The sequence below is a fragment of the Palaemon carinicauda genome, chromosome 35 (genome assembly GCF_036898095.1).
Source record: "Palaemon carinicauda isolate YSFRI2023 chromosome 35, ASM3689809v2, whole genome shotgun sequence".
In the NCBI taxonomy this organism is placed as follows: domain Eukaryota; kingdom Metazoa; phylum Arthropoda; class Malacostraca; order Decapoda; family Palaemonidae; genus Palaemon; species Palaemon carinicauda.
In genome coordinates this window covers 34,159,152-34,183,197 of record NC_090759.1, presented here as the reverse complement: position 1 = coordinate 34,183,197, position 24,046 = coordinate 34,159,152, and the positions used below count along the sequence as shown (strand labels likewise).

The 24,046-nt window shown below is 34.2% G+C and overlaps 1 long non-coding RNA gene across 2 annotated transcripts in view; it reads right to left on the bottom strand.

The window, feature by feature from the left end:
- Positions 1–477: 477 nt before the first annotated feature.
- The window catches only part of LOC137627413 (uncharacterized), a 59,461-nt gene continuing 35,892 nt past the window's right edge, over positions 478–24,046 (bottom strand). Inside the window, exons 2-9 of one of the 2 annotated variants that reach the window (XR_011041155.1) lie at positions 14,523–14,666; positions 13,013–13,116; positions 11,961–12,097; positions 11,185–11,275; positions 10,591–10,734; positions 1,754–1,934; positions 900–1,111; positions 478–612 (exon numbers count right to left, since the gene is read on the bottom strand). This is a non-coding gene — a long non-coding RNA (uncharacterized lncRNA). The remainder of the gene's footprint in view (positions 613–899; positions 1,112–1,753; positions 1,935–10,590; positions 10,735–11,184; positions 11,276–11,960; positions 12,098–13,012; positions 13,117–14,522; positions 14,667–24,046) is intronic. The other variant, XR_011041156.1, reaches the window with a different exon arrangement.

Sequence of the window (24,046 nt, the reverse complement as noted above, 5' to 3'; positions counted from 1 at the left end):
CCAAATAAGTTTTAGCTTTTTTCTTTTATTACGACGAACAGAAAAAGTGTACAAATTTAGTACAACTTGCATTCATTTTTCTGGCTTCGTAATTTAGGAAAACTTTATGGAGCGTATTTGGAAGTTTGTCAGGGTTGGGATTTATACGAGAAGAGAACACGAATAGAAAAACGTGTCAGAAGTATGAGACACGCTACTGAAGAGAAGGAAGAACGTTGAATGTTAGAAGTGAGAAAACGCAACCGAAGAGAATAGAGAATGTATAATGCAAGAGAAAATGCGACTGAAGACCGTCGAATGCAATAGCAGAAATAGAAGTAAAACAAATTTAAACTATTGTTCATACTAGTAAGCTCTTTTTCAATAAATGTCACAATAAAATTCATCTTTCTCCCTTCGTATTTTTTATTTATTCATCAATATATATTATCTGTATTTAAAGTTTAGTGGTCTGATCCAGTACATTGGCCGTACTGGAGTTTAAGGCAAGATGTAACAGGCTTTTACTTCATAAATGATGTGGTTAATCTCTCGACCGCTCAGTTTTTTTCAATCCATACGTTCTTTTTTCTCTTTCCGCTTCAGTATGTATCTCCTCACTAGCAACCAGACCTGAAAGAAAATTAAACAGATTAACGTTTACTAGCTTATCTGATTATAATCTCCGGCACAGATTTCATTGACAAACTATTGTTAAAATTAGAGGCATTAATGAATATTTTATGCCGTACATTACATATTTACATTAAAGAAAATTTTTTTTCAAATTAATTCTTCACTTAAGTTCGAAACACTTAATCCAAAATACAGATTTACACTGCGAATAATTTAATAATTTACGTAAAAAAGCTCACTAAAACGCAAAATTGTTTTGAAAGACAATTCTGTATAAAACTTACCCGTGTTCGTTTTCACTCCTTTGGAAGCCAAATCTGACTTGGAGGACATAACTACTTTTTGTCTACATCTTTTCCCACTTTTATGTAGGATCGCTGTTTCTGATCAAATTTTTCCATCTACCTATGTTCCACACCTCATCACCGGTTAATCCCTTTGATCTTAGGTCATCGTTGCAGTCCAACCACCTTCGCATCTTGGAAGAAAATGTAACCTGAAATAATACAATATTTCAAAATACTATTTTCTGGTAATATAATTGCTTGCCTTATCTTATCTAAAAATCAGTAAGAAAATGAAGCTCCAATGTATTTGTCTAATATATGTTAAATACCCAAAATGAGCTAAAATCCGGTCCAAATATTACCGGTGAATATGATACCAACAAATTAGCATTCCACAGGTATTCCCCTTAACCTCATTCCACTCAACCTAAATCTACAATTCTCTCATTCCACTCGATACCCTTAACGGAATCTACAATTCTATCATATTTGAAATTGTTTTACTTTTCACGTAAATTAGTTAGGATTTATACTACCTACCTATGTATAAATAAAGCTATAAATGTTACAATTTATACAACATTTTCCTATTGCAAACCTTAGTCTTATTAGCATCCTGTTTATAATAAGCTTCATGCTTATAATGCACATTAAAGTTACAGCAATGAATCTTCCAAAAATAATTTACACATCGTTCCCACATCTTGAAACTATACATAACTGGCTCTACGATTAATATTCATGTGCTATATTTAGTCAAATTTTGTAATAAAATCATTAAATCTTAGAAAATTATATTTGCAAATTGCTTTTACAGATAACTGATTAAGTTAAATGTTTCATTCACTTACTAACACCAATATTTCAATTGAACAGGAGAAATGGCAGCAAATTACTTTTCAATTCATGTCACTCCACAATACTTGAATGTGTCTTCTTTTATTGGCCAAGATTCTTTCAAGGATTTCTCTGGTACAAAATGCTAATCTTGTTTCCGTATGAGCTCCCATATCATTAAGGTCTCCTTAAAACCTGGAAAATTTGTTTTCATCATTGATGTGTACAAAGATTTGCAAAATATCGTGTAACTCTTAAATAGAAAAGTCTTAATGTTTAAGATTAATTTACAATGAGGATTAATTTATATAGAACAATTTTCATATATGCTAAGATATATATAGGTAGGCAACACCTTTAGAATATTAAATTGCTATTACAAGGCCAAATATCCTAATTTAACCTTCAAGTATCTCTTAAATTGCTTTCACACTTAACTCCATCACTAACGTACATAATAAGCCAACTGCTTTCGTGAGTATTTAGCTGAAATTTTCACTTCCATAGACGACAGAGAGGAAGATTGAAAAGGATTTTCAAGTGTCATGTATGAAATTCTTAAAAGAATACAATGTAGACAGTTTCCTTCATATTAAGCTCCTCAACTGACTGTTTCCAAAGTTGAAACCTCGAAAAACAAAATGCAACATTTCAATTTACATTCTCAGCAATTTGAGAAACTACAAATTAACTAGAGTTATTAACAATAAACGCGTTTGATTAACTGATCTTTTATAACATCCTCACCAATTTCAGAAACTTTAGACTAATTAGCTAGAATCATTAACATTTAACGCATTTCAACTGATTTTAGTTAACATTCTCAGCAATTTGAAAATCTTCATACAATCTATTACCTAGAATCATTAACATTTAACGCGTTTTATTATCTAGTCCTAGTGGACATCCTCACCAATGAGATCAACTAGCTCGAATCATTAACATTTAAGGCGTTTTATTAACTGATCTTAGTGGACATTTTCACCAATTTGAAAAACTTTATACAATCGACTAGCTAAAATCATTAACATTTAAAGCGTTTTATCAACTGATCTTAGTGGACATTTTCACCGATTTGAGAAACTTTATACAATCAACTATCTAGAATCATTAACATAACGGTTTTTTATTAACACATTTTATTAAATAGCATTTCCACCTAAATTTAGCCTAAAACAGTCAAAGTCAAACCTTCAAAATTCACCAGGAATCTAAATATACCAGGAAAGGTCTTGAGAAAGTAAATACCCTCACTGAAGACCAAAGTCAGCGTCAAAGGTATATATTTTGGCAAGAAAATTTTTAGAAATAGCAAACTAACAGCTTAAACACCTGTCACGAAAATCAAGAATCTTCCAAAATCGCCGGAAATTTAAAACCTACACGTAGAGATCAACAAACTCGTAACAAAGGCAAGAATTTTAAGAACTACAAAATCAGTCTTATTTGTAGAAATTATTTTTTCCTATTGATATATCAAATTGCAGGCAAATGAAGCCTAAAAATCTAGTAATCTCAATTACTATGATAATCTATGCCAATCGAAGACATTTCATATTTCCTCAATGTTAAAATCTTGCATTAGAAAAATCTAGTAACAAGACACCAAATAAGAATTTCTAAAAACTATTTTTGTAGACATGTAAATTACAGGTAAATACAAACTATATGCTTCTGAAAACCATTTAAATCAAATGGTACATCAAGATGAAACCTGCCATAAGAATGGGTAAGGAAAAAACACACAAGAATCTCGTGAAAATGTAGAAAAGAAACTTTACAAACGAATCTGTTGACTGTATTAGTGAAAACTTTATTCTAATGAAGTCGAAATTATGCCAGTTAAGTCACCAAAACTGGTACAAAACTGCTGGAGACAAATGATAAATCGGCACAGTTGTGTGGGAACGTTAACCGAAATCTCTCAACATAAGCCGAAAGAAAAAAATTTAAAAACCAACAAAAATCAATATTCACAGTTGCGTAACCACAGCCTTCAAAACCAAGAGTATACGAAGAAAAGATACAAGACCAGATTATACCAGAAATAGCGCCCTTTAATTAAAGTTTTTTCTTGGAAATGTTTTGACATTTTATCCTCGGTAAAAAAAATACCTGAAACGATGGTTGCTGACTTTCAAACCCAAACCATTGAGTTATATCACATTTGAGTAATTTTTGCATGTTCTATCTATCTTGCACAATTTTTTGCTTTTTATATGGTTCACTTTATAATCATTGTTAATACTAATCATATTTTAAATGAAAAAGGTGGAAAATTCAAATATTTCGAAAACACTTCTCTAGGTGCCAGATGACCAAAAATCATAAAAGCACTTTCACACAAATTTTTTCATTTGCAAGCACGTCACGTTTTTTTACAAATACTACCAATACGGATATCTATTATGCAACTTATAAGCAAAATTAAAACTTATGAGAGCTATTGAATTACAGTTGGAAAATATTTCAAAATCTCATTGATGAATCGACATTGTTCATATGTCTGCTGCCTAAGCTAAAATATTACATTCCGGATTGATCATAGAGCAGTTTCATGAACCATGGTACCCTGAAGCATCGAAGCTTGTTCTGAAACCCGACCTGATAATACCAATCAGACTAACTGGCATTGGAGTGCTAACACTCGATAGTCAAAAATTGTCAAATACTTGTTTTTTTGAGCATAAATGCATTTTGTCACAAGCCCTATACGAATAAGGTTAACAGAGGGATCTTATGAATATGACACCAGCTGTAAAAGAAAAATGACAGAGTCCATAAAAAAAGCTTCCCAATAGGATCAAATCTTAAAGAAATATGGACTCACCGATTTCCTTAAAAGAAATGCACTATCAATTCCTACAAAAGAAGATATGTTTTGGGAATGACAAGTCTCAGCAATGTTAGTGATGGGAGTGCAAGTCTCAGCAATGTTAGTGATGGGAGTGCAAGTCTCAGCAATGTTAGTGATGGGAGTGCAAGTCTCAGCAATGTTAGTGATGGGAGTGCAAGTTTCGGCAATGTTAGTGATGGGAGTGCAAGTCTCAGCAATGTTAGTGATGGGAGTGCAAGTCTCAGCAATGTTAGTGATGGGAGTGCAAGTCTCAGCAATGTTAGGGATGGGAGTGCAAGTCTCAGCAATGTTAGGGATGGGAGTGCAAGTCTCAGCAATGTTAGGGATGGGAGTGCAAGTCTCAGCAATGTTAGCGATGGGAGTGCAAGTCTCAGCAATGTTAGCGATGGGAGTGCAAGTCTCAGCAATGTTAGCGATGGGAGTGCAAGTCTCAGCAATGTTAGTGATGGGTTTACAAGTCTCACAATGTTAGTGATGGGAGTGCAAATCTCAGCAATGTTAGTGATGGGAGTGCAAATCTCAGCAATGTTAGTGATGGGAGTGCAAATCTCAGCTATATTAGTGATGGGAGTGCAAGTCTCAGCAATGTTAGTGATGGGGGTGCAAGTATCAGCAATGTTAGTGATTGATGGGAGTGCAAGTCTCAGCAATGTTAGTGATGGGAGTGCAAGTCTCAGCAATGTTAGTGATGGGGGTGCAAGTCTGGGGTGCAAGTCTCAGCAACGTTAGTGATGGGAGTGCAAGTCTCAGCAACGTCAGTGATGGGAGTGCAAGTCTCAGCAACGTTAGTGATGGGAGTGCAAGTCTCAGCAACGTTAATGATGGGGGTGCAATTCTCAGCAATGTTGATGATGGGGGTGCAAGTCTCAGCAATGTTAATGATGGGGGTGCAAGTCTCAGCAATGTTAATGATGGGGGTGCAAGTCTCAGCAATGTTAGTGATGGGGGTGCAAGTCTCAGCAATATTAGCGATGGGGGAGCATATCTCAGCAATGTTAGTGATGGGAGTGCAAGTCTCAGCAATGTTAGTGATGGGAGTGCAAGTCTCAGCAATGTTAGTGATGGGGGTGCAAGTCTCAGCAATGTTAGTGATGGGGTGCAAGTCTCAGCAATGTTAGTGATGGGGGTGCAAGTCTCAGCAATGTTAGTGATGGGGGTGCAAGTCTCAGCAATGTTAGTGATGGGGGTGCAAGTCTCAGCAATGTTAGTGATTGATGGGAGTGCAAGTCTCAGCAATGTTAGTGATTGATGGGAGTGCAAGTCTCAGCAATGTTAGTGATTGATGGGAGTGCAAGTCTCAGCAATGTTAATGATGGAAGTGCAAGTCTCAGTAATGTTAATGATGGAGTTAATGATGGAAGTGCAAGTTTCAGTAATGTTAATGATGGAAGTGCAAGTCTCAGTAATGTTAATGATGGAGTTAATGATGGAAGTGCAAGTCTCAGCAATGTTAATGATGGGGGTGCAAGTCTCAGCAATGTTAATGATGGGGGTGCAAGTCTCAGCAATGTTAATGATGGGGGTGCAAGTCTCAGCAATGTTAGTGAGGGGGGGTGCAAGTCTCAGCAATGTTAGTGAGGGGGGTGCAAGTCTCAGCAATGTTAGTGAGGGGGGTGCAAGTCTCAGCAATGTTAGTGATGGGGGTGCAAGTCTCAGCAATGTTAGTGATGGGGGTGCAAGTCTCAGCAATATTAGTGATGGGGGAGCAAGTCTCAGCAATGTCAGTGATGGGGGTGCAAATCTCAGCAATGTTAGTGATGGGGGTGCAAATCTCAGCAATGTTAGTGATGGGAGTGCAAGTCTCAGCAATGTTAGTGATGGGAGTGCAAGTCTCAGCAATGTTAGTGATTGATGGGAGTGCAAGTCTCAGCAATATTAATGATGGAAGTGCAAGTCTCAGTAATGTTAATGATGGAAGTGCAAGTCTCAGCAATATTAATGATGGAAGTGCAAGTCTCAGTAATGTTAATGATGGAAGTGCAAGTCTCAGTAATGTTAATGATGGAGTAATGATGGAAGTGCAAGTCTCAGCAATGTTAATGATGGAAGTGCAAGTCTCAGCAATGTTAATTAATGGTGGGAGTGCAAGTCTCAGCAATGTTAGTGATAGTGATGGGAGTGCAAGTCTCAGCAATGTTAATGATGGGGTGCAAGAAGTTCTCCTTTAGTAAAAAGACAAGTCTTAAGATGAATTGCAGAGAATTAAGGATCCTGAAATATACATAGAATTCTTTCCCTTTGGTGCTGTTTGATGATGACAAATACTTGGAACTTAAAAGAAAACCACTTATTGGATATGCATCTTAAAAACTAGTATTTGCTAGAATAGCTTATTTCTCGTTTTGGAAGCAAATTTAATGCTCAGATGGAAAGTCAAAGAAAAATCAGAACATATGTTGCTTTATACTAGAGTCCAGAGATGCTGGATAGCAAAAAATTATTTAAAAATGACTGCTGATCACCTGGTAGAAAAAAAATAGATACGCCAGAAGAATTGCTTTACTTTAACAAAGTGCTCAATACTGGTGCCTAAGATAATGGTGCAAAGAATGATGAATGTGTAAGTTTGAGAAGAAATTAAACTGCAGATCACGTATACAAGACTACCAAGAGTTGAGTGAAGCCCTACAGGCATAAACTTTTAGGACTGAAGTCAATGGTAGAATAGTTAAATTACAGATGATTTGAAAAAAAAAAGTTAGTTATTTCATTGGATACCATGTTGCTTAAAAGTATGAAGCAGTATTAGCACAAACTCTCGTGGGAAAAGATAAGCCCTTGCCAGAATTGTTGAAAATCTTCGAGTCCTTGCATGGACATTTATGACTGAAATACTGACAACTTGTCTAGAGAAGGTTCTCACCATGATATGCAAGGGTTATGATACCAAAATATACGAAACTTTGAAAAGCTCAAGGACCCTTAGAACAATCACCATAATTACTGATTCAATTAAGATTTTATATCACCATCTCATATAAAGTACAAACAAAACATTTCTTTGAAAAATTCAACTGGCAAACTAGTAAGAAAACTGGTAGTACCTGAACTCGCCAGTATGTACAACGTTAAAAGCTGCTAGCTTTGAATTTAGCAACAAATTGATGAACCCCAACCATACATCACTTGGGAAATGTTAAGATATAGCTTGGACATTATGTAAACCTAACAACACAGCAATGTTGTCAGGATGGAAATCTCAACCTCCATTTACCAGACCTCTTACAACCTCAGTGGGTTAAATAAATGGAGACATATTGCTTGGACAGATATGTAAATCTATCAATAACACAGCAATGTTATCACGATGGAAATTTCAATCTCATTGTACAAGATCTTTTACCACCTCAAACACAGTGGGGTACATACAAAACATAGGATTACCTCCAAAAAGATTTGATGTAGGTATAGAAACTAGCCCAGTCCTACAGTTGCAGATTAGTGGTGAGAGAAGAACATCCCTATCATTATCTATGCATTACCAAGCCTGCTCTCCAATTGAAAGTTTAAACCCTGAGTTTTGTGCATGTTATGCTTGGTGCTTTTTACATAATGTACCGCTATCTTCAAGTCTTGGGTAACTATCTAGATGTTAGTGAGGCTGACCCATTAAAAATTCTGTCTAGGTTTATACAGACTGGTGTGGCATGGAAACATAATGGAGGATTACAACAAACACCCTGACATTTGAGAAAAAGGGGAGTGTTAAGAATTTAATCAGTGCAACAGTTGCAACAAATGTTAAGGGAAAAAAACTAGTTTAACTGAAACGAACCATATGGAAGTGAGGCTGACGCATTAAAAATTCTCTCCAAGTTTATACAGACTGGTGAGGCATGAAACAACATGGCGGCTGCAAGAAAGACCTGACAGATTTGAGAAAGAATAATTTAGTTAGTGAAACAGTTGCAAGAAAGCTCAAGGGAAAATATCAAACCAGTTTTACTGAAAACAACCTGTGATTTCTTAGGTCAACTTGCATATGTAACCTGTACACAGTATATTGATTTGGCGTGGGTTTCTGAATATCCTTTGACACCTTTGTCACTGTGTAGCAGGTATTGATGGTACAGTGAATGAAACACCTAGGTCTGCCTTACCCAATCATCCGAATAATTTTATATATGTACCAGATGAAATATATATATGATGGCAATTATTCAAGCTTTACCTTCATACATTCCAGATGCAGAGTGACCTGGCAAAGATGTAGATCATGTTGTGCAAGACATCCCTTAAAGTCCATGTAGTCTTTTATATATATGAAAGTAACATCAAAGACATTGATACGAGTTTAGAGGGGAAATTAATGAGGACAGTGTCGTTATTAATTGAAGTGCACAAACTTGACCCAAAGTCTATAAAGCCTTAAATCTCAGGCCTACTAAGACAAGCCTAATCAAATTCTTTTTCAAGAGTTGGAACATAATATATGCTGAAGGGATACAAGGTGAGGGGGTAATAGCAACACATGCAAATTCACAGAACTAAAAAAACTAAGTTATAGTGCATAGTGCAGAAGTCCCCATAAACTGCTGTGGCCACAGAAGCAGATACAAGAATCTATACCCATCTAGACCAGATCAGATGTGGTAATGATGTTGGGAGGACAAGCGAGACATTTTTTTTATCTGGGCATCAGATAAGTAGGTAGAGAGATACAAAAAACAATAACGGGCAAACCTAGGTAGTCTAGTATGCAAAATCTAACATGGCCTACATGCTCTAACAATGTATGCTTATGAATCCAGAAAAGGCAAAGTAAGACCACTGCAGATTACAAGGGAAAATGATTGACTTTCTGAACAACCTTTGTAGCAACAACCACAGGCCAGTTAGTTTGTGCTCTTTATTGAATGCCAAAAGTCACATAAATGAATGTAGAAGGAATTCTTTTGAAAAGTGTAAGCCATAGAAAAATAAGCAGCATTAGATGGTTAGATACTATAATGTTAACCACCCTGTCATGACTGTCTTACACACAAAATGCACGTTGTGTGTGTGTGGGCAGGCGATATTCAGAGGACGATCCATTAGACGGTACCCCTTTCAATGAGCAAGTATAGAAGAGGAAAGTTTTGCATCTAGATGAATGTGTTCATGGGTGATCAACTGCTCATAGACCATAGCAAGCATATTGAACTAAAGCATATTAATGATTGAGAATTAATTCACCGTCCGTCATACTGACTTCTAATTCTGAGAATTCAGAATCAGATAAATTAAGACAATTTTTTTTAAACTAATTGTGTAGTGAAATTGTATTTTTAATACAGTGAAGTAGCGTCAAAGGAAGCACTTATAATTGTACAAGTTACTAATAGTAATATTTTGGTCATCTGGCACTTAAAAAGAAAATGGATATAGCTTTCAAAATATTCTCGTTATAACCTTTTAAACAAAACATTTGAATTCCTCACTTTTTCGTTCAAAATATAAATCTAATATCAAAAGATTACAAAATGAACGTTAAATAGAAAACTTAAAATTTTGTAAATATAGAAAATAAAATTTGCAGAAATCTTATAAAACGCAATGGTTTTGGCTTGCAAGCCCTCAACATCGTTTTCAGCATAAATTTTTACCCAGGATAAGATGTCAAAACCTTTCCAACGAAAAATTGGAATTAAAGGGGGTCATCTCTTAGACCAAGAAAACTCAAAGTAAAAGAAGAAAACTTGAAGAAAATGCAGTACAAAAAAAGATGGAAGAACCAGAAGACAACGCAATAGGCAGGAGAAAAGATAAGTACAGCTTAAGAGACTATAAAAAAAAATAAAAAATAAAAAACTCATTGCTCGAGGAAAACTGTACAAAAAATTAGAAATCAGTGCTAAAACGAGATCTGAAAAGTAAGATATTGGAAAATTACATTATAAAAATCAAATGGTAATAGGAATTTTTTTATATATATATATATTAAACTCCTACAATAACTTGCAATGTGAACTAAAGATATTTTTGTTACGATAATCTTTTATTAATAAGATTTACAGGTTTTTTGTAGTATTTAATATCCTTTTTCCTTATCACTTCTTGAGTTCTCTCAATCTGTTGCTTTACTGTTGGAGTTTTAAAGTTCAGCCTGTTTGTAATATTCCTTTTTTTTCTAGTTTCTAAGAAGAGTTTCAAATACACCTGGAAGAAATCGAAGTATTTAGTGTACATATCAAATGTAGATTAGTACTATCTTTGCCAGTAGGAGGCCTACTATTTACCTTGGAAGTTTCAAGCCATATTTCTTACTGTATTATCATTATCCTTATCATCATTATCCTTACCATTATCATTATCCTCATCATTATCCTCATCATTACCCTTATTTCATTACCAACCAAGCTACAACAGTTGGATAAGCAAGATGCTATAAACCCATGGGCTCCAACAGGGAAAAATAGCCCAGTGAGGAAAGAAAATAAGGAAATAAACTACTATATACCAAGAGTAATGCAAAAATTAATGAAATTTAAAAGAACATTTTGATATTAAATTAAAATATCTTATTTCATTTGGATAATTAATTTCTTTGATAAAGAAAAAAAATCATTAAGGATTTTTACGAAAGTGAATTACTAATTCCTCTCTTACCTTTCAAAATAGATATATTCTAATTGACCAAACTATTGAAAAACTTTAGTTACAACAATTTCTTATGCATGAAGCTGAACAGCGGATTAATCTGAAAAACAAGATAAATTGAAAATCTTACATGTTATACACATTAGCAATCTTTGACGTTCTACACATTCATAGTCTATTCTACACAGTAACGTTCTACACATTCACAGTCTTTCACGTTCTCCACATTCGCAGTCTTTCACGTTCTACACATTCGCAGTCTTCCACGTTCTACACATTCGCAGTCTTTCATCTATACACTCACTATCTCGCGTTCTAAATCTTCACAATCTCATTCTACACATTAATCTTTTTACATTCTACACATTCACAATCTTGCAAGTTCTACACATTCGCCGTCTTTCACGTTCTACACATTAACAATCTCAGGTTCTACACATTCACAATCTTTCATCTACACATTCACAATCTTACAAGTTCTACACATTTACAATCTTTCACGTTCTAAACATTCACAATCTCGCGTTCTACACATTAACAATCTTTTACATTCTACACATTCACAATCTTACAAGCTATACAAATTCACAATCTTACAAGTTATACAAATTCACAATCTTAAAAGTTATATATATTAACAAAATTACGTACACCAAGCATTTTCACAAATTCTATCTTTTGCATTAGACATTTGTTATGAGATAAATCTTTTTAACGGCTCAAAATTAAGAATTTAAAACAGTAAAAAAACTTAAATCTATAATATACAACAAAAACAACTGCACCTGTTTCTAGTCTACTGCAATACAAAGGCCTCGGACATGTCCTTATGTCTGGGGTTTGGCCAATTCTCATCAACACGCTGTCCAGGGCAGATTGGCGATGGTGGCGACTTTAGTCTGGTCGTTCACAGCAACCCGACCTATAATAAATGTTTCACTAAGTCACCAGTTTTCGTTCTATCACCAATTTAAAATTTTTTCTATAGTAGACAATTTAGTTATATTTTAAGTGCATTAACTTTTATCATCAAAGTATCTGCTCATCAAAACTTAATCGGAGAATTACGCAATGGTAACTAACACCGAAGATTATGTTCAAATACAGAAGCTTGATGTCAAGAATAGCAAAAATGTGGCAGCTTTCAAGCAAAACCTGAAGACTTATTTCTTTAGAAAGCGTTATAATAGTGATCAGAAAAATATCAGACCTGGATACAAATGCTAGCGAATACTGAAAAGATACAGGGCAAAATATTAACTGGAAAGAAATTATTTTCACACACCAAGGCCCGCCTGAACAGACTTAGTGTCTGATGGAGGGCGAGAAATAAACCCCTAAAAGTAAAAGTAAAACATTCTTTTACTCGAGACGGGTACCTAGTGAACATTTAATATTCATTGATTACGTTTGTCTCTAATAAAGTTACGGCCAAGTAATGTAAAAATTATATAACTTCAGAGATAATTTTTTTTTACCAGGAATGGCTACTGCCAATTTTAAATCAAGCCAAAATCTAATTCCCAATATAAACGCTAATTTCAATTTTCATGTTTTATTGTTTCATTTGAACTGACATTTCAAAAATTTTTAATTGCATAATAACAAATCTCACAAGGAATGACTTCTGCCAATTTTAAATCAAGCCAAAATCTAATTCCCAATATAAAATCTAACTTCAATTTTCAAGTTTTATTGTTTCATTTGAAGTGACATTTCAAAAAAAAATAATTGCTTAATAACCATGAAACAAAAAGGTCAGCTTTTATCCACCTACCAGTGCTGACGGTTTTGAATTTGTGGGTAAATTTCAAGGAAAATACTCTCTTCAACTTACTCCAATTCATCTGAATGAAGTCTTCCTCAATAAATTTCTTTTGTTGGTTTATATACATCGAGTTCATGGTTCGATCTTCAGCACCTTAGTATGGCCATTAAAATCTGGAAAAGAAAATTCGTTAATGTGCAAATATTTTGGCCACTAAGATTCTTCATTCATTACCAGCGAGAATAAGATAATTTTCATGTTTAACAAGAAATCTTTTTATTAACAAGAAATCTTTATAAAATAATAACAGCATTATTAAAATAATCTTATTACAATTTGCGCCGAGTATATCAATGTTTTTAAAGATTTTCTAATTTGCTGACCCACTTAAACTGCATTAAAGCACTTGGTAAAAAACATCTATCTACTTTATGAATTTGCTGAAATAATTTTCAGACAAAATTGAAGCATTTGAATACCCAAAGGTTGTCTTTATAAACTTGACACAGCAACTTAGGTTAAAATGGTCATTTAAAAATCTGGAAAAAAATTAATTAATGTGCAAATATTTTGGCCACTAAAAAAAATATTTAATATAATCAGCGAGAATATGCTAATCATTTTCAGATATGCAAAGATTTTTTTTTTTTTTTTCAAAATAACAGCATTATTAAAATACTAAATTGTTTTTGCGCCTTTTGCCGAATTTATCCCAATAAATGCTTTTAAAAAATCTCGTAATTTTGCTTACCTACATACGGCATTACTAAAACACCTGGTAAAAACACCAAACTATTTGTGTATGAAAGTACCGAAATTTTCAGACAAAATTGACGCATTTATGTTATATTTATAAACTTCAACACAGGATCACTAATGACACTACATTAATTCCAATTCCATATCAATCACTTCTTGCATCAATTTTCCAAAAAGTTCATTGACAACTACAGCAGTCATAACAGCTGTTTCTAGTCCACTGTAAAACAAAGGACTCAGACATGTCCTTAATCATGACTTTACGAGTTTTCATCACCACGTTGACCAGTGCGAATTGGTGATGGTGGCGACTTCAGTCAGGTCGTTCACACCAAACCAACCTATAGTAAATGTTTCACTAAGTCGCTGGTTTATGTTCTACCTTCAATTTGAATGTACTTTCTATAGTAAGCAATTTATAGATTTCAGATGCATTAGCCTTTATCACAAAAATATCTACCCATCAAAACTTGAAAGAATTGCGCATGGTAACTAACACGAAACACTATTTTCAAAAATAAAAACTTTTAAGTCTAAAAAATTTCCTTTTACTTGAGCCGGGTACCTAATGAAAATTTTATTTTGTTGATTAAGCTTCCATCTCTAATATAAAATTTGCAGCCAATTTGAAAATTATATAACTAATAAATTTTTCACCTGGAATGACTGCCCACTTTTAAATCAGGCCAAATTCTAATTTCCAGTTTAAACGATAACTATTCTTCATGGTTTATAGTTACTTTAAAATGACAATTCAAAAATTTTAATTGCATAATAGCCATGAAGCTAAAAAAATAAAGTTTGATCCACCTGCCTGTACTGGTTTCTAATTTGTGGGTCAGTGTCCAAGTAGATATTCTCTTCAATTTACGCCACTTTAGCTGAAAGAAATCTTCCTTATATAGGTTTATCATTGGTATATGCATGAAGTTCTTGGTTCAAGCTTCAACACTTTAGTAAGAATCTGGAATTACGAAAATTATGTGCAAATATTCCGGCCACTCCTAAAATTTTTAATTTGAAGACATTACCAGCGAGAATGAAAAACATTTTGAAAACATGAAAATAGACAAAGTAATAACAGCATTAAAATAATTTTTATTACAATTTGGGCCAAATATATCCCAATGTTTCTAAAGCATCTCTCTTTGTTTACCCACTTGAACCTGGTAAAACACCAAACTACTTGTGTATGAAAGTGCCAAAATAATTTTGAGACAGCACGAAGCATTTAAATTTCAAAATGTTATGTTTATAAACTTAACAGGAACACCAATAACACCGCATTCATTCCAATTCCATATCAATCACTTCTTGCATCTAATTTAAAAAAAAAAAAAAAAAGTTCATTCCCAACATACTAATTCTATGTGAAAACTTCTATACATCTTTGTCAGTATAAAAAAATGGAACTTAATTTACTAATTCCAGTAAGCCTAACAAGTATCTGCATCTAACAATACATCACGAAGAGAAAAAGACAAATGCAATTAAAATTCGTCAGGAAAGCAGCATTTCTTAAAGTACTGAGATATTTAAGTAATCATCGTCACGTATTAAGACGACCCTAAAAGCAAATTATATACTTTGTGTAAACAAAAATTGAAAAATTTAATACGCACCTAAAACACTTCAGTGTTACAGAAGCATGTAATCTTATAGAATATGAATGAAATCGAAGAAATTTAGCTAGGCTATCCAAACAACCCTTTATGGAAGTGCTCAACTATAGACGTCAAGTTTTGTAGAAAAAATATTTCAAATTATAAACTCATAAGGCTAAATATACACAAATTTCTAACAAAATACATGAAGCATATATTTTCCTACTTACTATCTTGTATTTTATGCATTTCTGACCATGTTTGAGCCAAACCTACGGGCGAGTTTTTGGACCACCTTACACAATTTGCAGCAATAATGACCATAAAAGCAAAAACACAACCAGTAGGAAAAATATATAGTTCAAGTAAGCGTGTGGAATCTTGAGTATAATTATCTATGATTCACTTCATTTCTAATGGTTTTTGCTCGGTCGTAACTCTCTCTGCTCGCAAAATTAACGTTACATCACTGCTCCTTTGGTCTGGCATGCAGATCCATGTGTTACTCATGCAAGACCCGTGGGTCATTATTCCATGGATATTTTTTTTTTACTTTCACACGAGCAACAATAACTATTTAATAAACTTGAGAGCATTTTCAAGATCAATTACCAAAATAGATTAAATTACACTAAATTAGGATTGCAATTCCCTCTAAGATGCGTTTAAGATGATTCTAAAACTGAAGGGGAAGGTGAATAAAGATGACTTGTGAAACAGCGAATAACTCAAAAATAGGTTAAAAATGCTATGGAATTATGTCAAAAAAAAAAAAACTAGCATATTGAATAAACTACAAACAACGGATGCACAGTAACCCTTAATCAGTCTGTCTACCAAAAGTAAACAATGAACTTACTGAGAAATACTTAAATTTTGAACAACCGAAACGAATGATATGTCACTCCCAACACAGGTAACCAGAAAAATACCAAACTAGCCAGCACTCTTCGAATTCTGAGAGAATTCCAGTTTCTCTAGTAAGAAAGGTATCATTAACCATCAAAAAAGGATATTTACATGCTATTCAACAGAAAGGCAGGAGGTGAATTAATACATTTTCTTTTAACTGAAAACTAGTAATAGTAAGATTTTAACAAATCTCTTCGTGTTAATTTTTCACGTTTTTAACCAAATTAACTAAACCTTCACATGGGTGAACGAAATCCAATAAACCTTTTCAAGTGTATAACCAAATTCCTTAAACCGTCACTAGTGTGTAACCAAATTCAATAAACCTTCATCGATGTGCAACCAAAATCAATAAACCTTCACAAATGTGCAACCAAATTCAATAAATTTTCACAAGTGTCACCAAAATCACTAAACCTTCACAAATGTGCAACCAAAATCACTAAACCTTCACAAATGTGCAACCAAAATCACTAAACCTTCAGAAATGTGCAACCAAAATCGATAAACCTACACATATATGCAACCAAATTCACTAAACCTTCACAAGTGTGCAACCAAATTCACTAAATCTTCACAAGTGTGTAACCAAATTCATTAAACCGTCACAAGTTTGTAACCAAATTCAATAAACAAACAAATGTGCAACCAAAATAACTAAACCTTCAGAAATGTGCAACCAGAATCACTAAACCTTCAGTAATGTGCAACCAAAATCACTAAACCTTCACAAATGTGCAACCAAAATCACTAAACCCTCACAAATGTGCAATCAAAATCACTAAACCTACACAAATATGCAACCAAATTTACTAAACCTTCACAAGTGTGCAACCACCTTCACCAAACCTTCACATATATACAACCAAATTCACCAAACCTTCACAATGTGTAACCAAATTCACTAAAACTTCACAAATGTGCAACCAAAATCACTAAACCTTCACAAATGTGCAACCAAAATCACTAAACCTTCACAAATGAGCAACCAAATTCACTAAACCTTCACAAATGAGCAACCAAAATCAGTAAACCTTCACAAATGTGTCACCAAAATCACTAAACCTTCACAAATGTGCAACCAAAATCAATAAACCTTCACAAATGTGCAACCAAAATCACTAAACCTTCACAAATGTGCAACCAAAATCACTAAACCTTCACAAATGTGCAACCAAAATAACCAAACCTTCACAAACGCTTATCCAAAATCACTAAACCTTCACAAATGTGTCACCAAAATCACTAAACTTTCGCAAATATGTCACCAAATTCATTAAACCTTCACAAATGTGCAACCAAAATCACTAAACCTTCAAAAATGTGTCACCAAAATCACTAAACCTTAACAAATGTTTCACCAAAATCACTAAACCTCCACAAATGTGTCACCAGAATCACTAAACCTTCACAAATGTGTAACCAGAATCACTAAAACCTCAAATGTGCAACCAAAATCACTAAACCTTCACAAATGTGTAACCAGAATCACTAAACCCTCACAAATGTGCAACCAAAATCACTAAACCTTCACAAGTGTGAAACCAAATCACTAAACCATCACAAATGTGCAACCAAAATCACTAAACCATCACAAATATGCAACCAAATTCACTAAACCTTCACAAATGTGCAACCAAATTCATTGAACCTTCACAAGTTGTGCAACCAAATTCACTAAACCTTCTCAAGTGTGCAACCAAATTCACTTAACCTTCACAAATGTGCAACCAAAATCAATAAACCTTCACGAATGTGTCAAGAAAATCACTAAACCTTCACAAATGTGCAACCAAAATCAGTAAACCTTCACAAATGTGCAACCAAAATCAGTAAACCTTCACAATGTATAACCAAAAAAACACTAAGCCTTCACAAATGTGCAACCAAAATCAATAAACCTTCACAAATGTGCAACCAAATTCACTAAACCTTCAAAAGTGTGCAACCAAATTCACTAAATCTTCACAAGTGTGTAACCAAATTCATTAAACCGTCACGAGTGTGTAACCAAATTCATTAAACCGTCACGAGTGTGTAACCAAATTCAAAGAACCTTCACAAATGTGCAACCAAATTCATTAACCTTCACAAATGTGCAACCAAAATCACTAAACCTTCACAAATGTACAACCAAAATCACTAAACCACAAATGTGTCACAAAAATCACTAAACCTTCCCAAATGTTCAACCAAAATCACTAAAACTTCACAAATATGCAACCGAAATGAATTAACCTACAAAAATATACAACCAAATTCACCAAACCTTCAAATATGTGCAACCAAATTCACCAAACCTTCAAATATGTGCAACCAAATTCACCAAACCTTCACAATTGTAACTAAATTCACTAGACTTTCAGAAGAATGTGAAACCAAATTCACTAACCCTTCACAAGTGTAACCAAATTCACAAAACCTTCACAAATGTGCAACCAAAATCACTAAACCTTCACAATGTGTCACCAAAATCACTAAACCTTCACAAATGTGTCACCAAAATCACTAAACCTTCACAAATGTGCAACCAAAATCAATAAACCTTCACAAATGTGCAACCAAAATCAATAAACCTTCACAAGTGTGCAATCAAATTCACTAAACCTTCACAAGTGTGCAACCAAATTCACTAAATCTTCAAGTGCAACCAAATTCACTAAACCTTCACAAATGTGTCACAAAAATAACCAAACCTTCACAAATGTGCAATCAAAATTACTAAATCACAGATGTGCAACCAAATTCCCTAAACCTTCATAAATGTGCAACCAAAATCACTAAACCTTCACAAGTGTTTAACCAAATTCACTAACCCTTCACAAGTGTGCAATCAAATTCACTAACCCTTCACAAGTGTGTAACCAAAATCACTAACCCTTCACAAGTGTGTAACCAAAATCACTAAACCTTCACTAATGTGTCACCAAAATCGCTAACACTTCACAAATGTATCACCAAAATCACTAAACATTCACAATGTGTCACCAAAATCAATAAACCTTCACAACTGTGCAACCAAAATCACTAAACCTTCACAAGTGTAACAAAATTCACCAAACCTTCACTAGTGTAAACAAATTCAATACTCTCACAAGTGTGCAACCAAATTCACTAACCATCCACAAGTGTGCAACCAAAATCACTGAACCTTCCCAAATGTCTCACCAAAATCACTAAACCTTCCCAAATTTCTCGCCAAAATCACTAAACCTTCCCAAATGTCTCACTAAAATCACTAAACCTTCACAAATGTGCAACCAAAATCACTAAACCTTCACAAATGTGCAACCAAAATCACTAAACCTTCACAAATGTGCAACCAAAATCCTTAAACCTTCACAAGTGTGCAACCAAATTCACTAAATCTTAAAGTGTGTAACCAAATTCACTAAACCATCACAAGCGTGTAACCAAATTCAATAAACCTTCACAAGTGTGCAACACAATTCAATAAACCTTCACAAGTGTGCAACAATTCACTAACCCTCCACAAGTGCAACCAAATTCACTAAACCTTCACAAATGTGGAACCAAAATCACTAAACCTTCACAAGTGTGCAACCAAATTCACTGAATCTTCAAGTGCAACCAAATTCACTAATCTTCAAGTGCAACCAAATTCACTAAACCTTCACAAATGTGTCACCAAATCACCAAACCTTCACAAATGTGCAATCAAAATTACTAAATCACAAATGTGCAACCAAATTCCCTAAACCTTCACAAATGTGCAATCAAAATCACTAAACCTTCACAAATGTTTAACCAAATTCAATAACCCTTCACAAGTGTGCAGTCAAATTCACTAACCCTTCACAAGTGTGTAACCAAAATCACTAAACCTTCACTAACCATCACTAATGTGTCACCAAAATCGCTAACCCTTCACAAATGTGTCACCAAAATCACTAAACCTTCACAAATGTGCAACCAAAATCACTAAACCTTCACAAATGAGCAACCAAAATCACTAAACCTTCACAAATGAGCAACCAAAATCACTAAACCTTCACAAATGAGCAACCAAAATCACTAAACCTTCACAAATGAGCAACCAAAATCACTAAACCTTCACAAATGAGCAACCAAAATCACTAAACCTTCACAAATGAGCAACCAAAATCACTAAACCTTCACAAATGTGCAACCAAATTCACTAAACCTTCACAAATGTGCAACCAAAATCAATAAACCTTTACAAATGTGCAACCAAAATCAATAAACCTTCGCAAATGTGCTACCAAAAACTACCAAAATCAATAAACCTTCACCAATGTGCAACCAAAATCAATAAACCTTCACAAATATGCAACCAAAATCAATAAACCTTCACAAAAGTGCAACCAAAATCAATAAACCTTCACAAGTGTGCAACCAAAATCAATAAACCTTCACAAATGTGTCACCAAAATCAATAAACCTTCCCAAATATGCAACCAAAATCAATAAACCTTCTCAAATATGCAACCAAAATCACTAAACCTTCACAAGTGTGAACAAATTCAATAAACTCACAAGTGTGCAACCAAATTCACTAACCCTCCACAAGTGTGCAACCAAAATCACTAAACCTTCACAAATGTGCAACCAAAATCAATAAACCTTCCCAAATGTGCAACCAAAATCAATAAACCTTCTCAAATATGCAACCAAAATCACTAAACCTTCATAAATGTGCAACCAAAATCCGTAAACCTTCACATATATGGAACCAAAATCAATAAACCTTAACAAGTGTGCAACCAAAATCAATAAACCTTCATAAATGTGCAAACAAAATCACAACCTTCACTAATGTGCAACCAAAATCAATAAACCTTCACGAGTGTGATACCAAATTCACTAAACCTTCATAAGTGTGCAACCAAATTCACTAAATCTTCTCAAGTGTGTAACCAAATTCACTAAACCATCACAAGCGTGTAACCAAAATCAATAAACCATCACAAGCGTGTAACCAAATTCAATAAACCATCACAAGCATGTAACCAATTTCAATAAACCTTCACAAGTGTGCAACAATTCACTAACCCTCCACGAGTGCAACCAAATTCACTAAACCTTCACAAATGTGCAACCAGAATCACTAAACCTTCAGTAATGTGCAACCAAAATCACTAAACCTTCACAAATGTGCAACCAAAATCACTAAACCTTCACAAATATGATACCAAATTCACTAAACCTTCATAAGTGTGCAACCAAATTCACCGAACCTTCACATATGTGCAACCAAATTCCTAAATCTACACAAATGTGTAACCAAAATCACTAAACCTTCACAAATGTGATACCAAATTCACTAAACCTTCATAAGTGTGCAACCAAATTCCTAAATCTTCACAAATGTGCATCCAAAATCAATAAACTTTCATATATGTGCAACCAAAATCACTAAACCTTCATAAGTGTGCAACCAAATTCACCAAACTTTCAAATATGTGCAACCAAATTCACTAAAATAACTCACTATACCATCACAAGCGTGTAACCAAATTCAATAAACCTTCACAAGTGTGCAACCAAATTCCCTAACCCTCCACTAGCGCAATCAAATAAACTAAACCTTCACAAATGTGCAATCAAAATTACTAAACAATCAAAAATGTGCAACCAAAATCCCTAAACCTTCACAAATGTGCAACCAAAATCACTAAACCTTCACAAATGTGCAACCAAAATCAATAAACCTTCACAAATAAGATACCAAATTCACTAAACCTTCATAAGTGTGCAACCAAATTCACCGAACCTTCACATATGTGCAACCAAATTCCTAAATCTACACAAATGTGTAACCAAAATCAATAAACTTTCATAAATGTGCAACCGAAATCACTAAACCTTCACATATGTGTAACCAAATTCACTAAACCTTCATAAGTGTGCAGCCAAATTCACCAAACCTTCACATAAGTGTAACCAAATTATCTAAACCTTCACATATGTGTAACCAAATTCACTAAACCTTCACAAGTGTAACCAAATTCACTAAACCTTCACAAGTGTGTAACCAAATTCACTAAACCTTCACATATGTGTAACCAAATTCACTAAACCTTCACGAGTGTGCAACCAAATTCACTAAACCTTCACAAGTGTGCAACCAAATTCACTAACCCTTCACAAGTGTGCAACCAAATTCACTAACCCTTCACAAGTGTGCAACCAAATTCACTAAACCTAAACAAGTATGCAACCAAAATCAATAAACATTTACAAATATGCAACAAAATTCACTGAACCTTCACAAATTTGCAACCAAAATCACTAAACCTTCACAAATGTTTCACCAAAATAACTAAACCACCACAAATGTTTCACCAAAATCACTAAACCTTCACAAATGTTTTTGGTCACTAAACCTTCACAAATGTTTCACCAAAATCACAAAATTACTAAACCTTCACAAGTGTGCAACCAAATTCACTAAACTTTCCCTAATGCACAACAAAAATCTCCAAACCTTCCCCAATGAGTAACCAAAATTACTAAATCTTCACAAAAGTGGCACCAAAATCACTAAACCTTCACAAATGTCTCACAAAAATACTAATCCTACACAAATGTGTCACCAAAATCATTAAACCTTCTCAAATGTGCAACCAAAATCCCTAAACCTTCACAAATGTGCAATCAAAATCAGTAAACCTTCACAAATGTGTCACCAAAATCACTAAACCTTCACAAATATGTCACCAAAATCACTAAACCTTACAAATATGCAACCAAAATTACTAAACCTTCACACATGTGCAACCAAAATAACTATACCTTCACAAATGTGTCACCAAAATAACTAAAACTTCACAAATGTGTCACCAAAATAACTAAACCTTCACAAATGTGTCACCAAAATAACTAAACCTTCACAAATGTGTCACCAAAATCACTAAACCTTCACAAATGTGTCACCAAAATCACTAAACCTTCACAAATGTGTCACCAAAATCACTAAACCTTCACAAATGTGTCACCAAAATCACTAAACCTTCACAAATGTGTCACCAAAATCACTAAACCTTCACAAATGTGCAACCAAAATCACTAAACCTTCACAAATGTGCAACCAAAATCACTAAACCTTCACAAATGTGCAACCAAAATTACTAAACCTTCACAAATGTGCAACCAAAGTCACTAAACCTTCGCAAGTGTGTAACCAAATTCACTAAACCTTCACAAGTGTGTAACCAAATTCACTAAACCTTCACAAGTGTGGAACCAAATTCACTAAACCCTCACAATTGTGCAACCAAATATACTAAACCTTCACAAGTGTGCAACCAAATTCACTAACCCTTCACAAGTGTGCAACCAAATTCACTAACCCTTCACAAGTGTGAAACCAAATTCAATAAACCTTCACAAGTGTGCAACCAAATTCACTAAACCTAAACAAATGTGTCACCAAAATCACTAAACCTTCAGAAATGTTTAACCAAAATCACTAAACCTTCACAAATGTGCAACCAAAATCACTAAACCTTCACAAATGTGCAACCAAAATCCTTAAACCTTCACAAGTGTGCAACCAAATTCACTAAACCATCACAAGCGTGTAACCAAATTCAATAAACCTTCACAAGTGTGCAACACAATTCACTAACCCTCCACAAGTGCAACCAAATTCACTAAACCTTCACAAATGTGGAACAAAAATCACTAAACCTTCACAAGTGTGCAACCAAATTCACTGAATCTTCAAGTGCAACCAAATTCACTAAACCTTCACAAATGTGTCACCAAATCACCAAACCTTCACAAATGTGCAATCAAAATTACTAAATTACAAATGTGCAACCAAATTCCCTAAACCTTCACA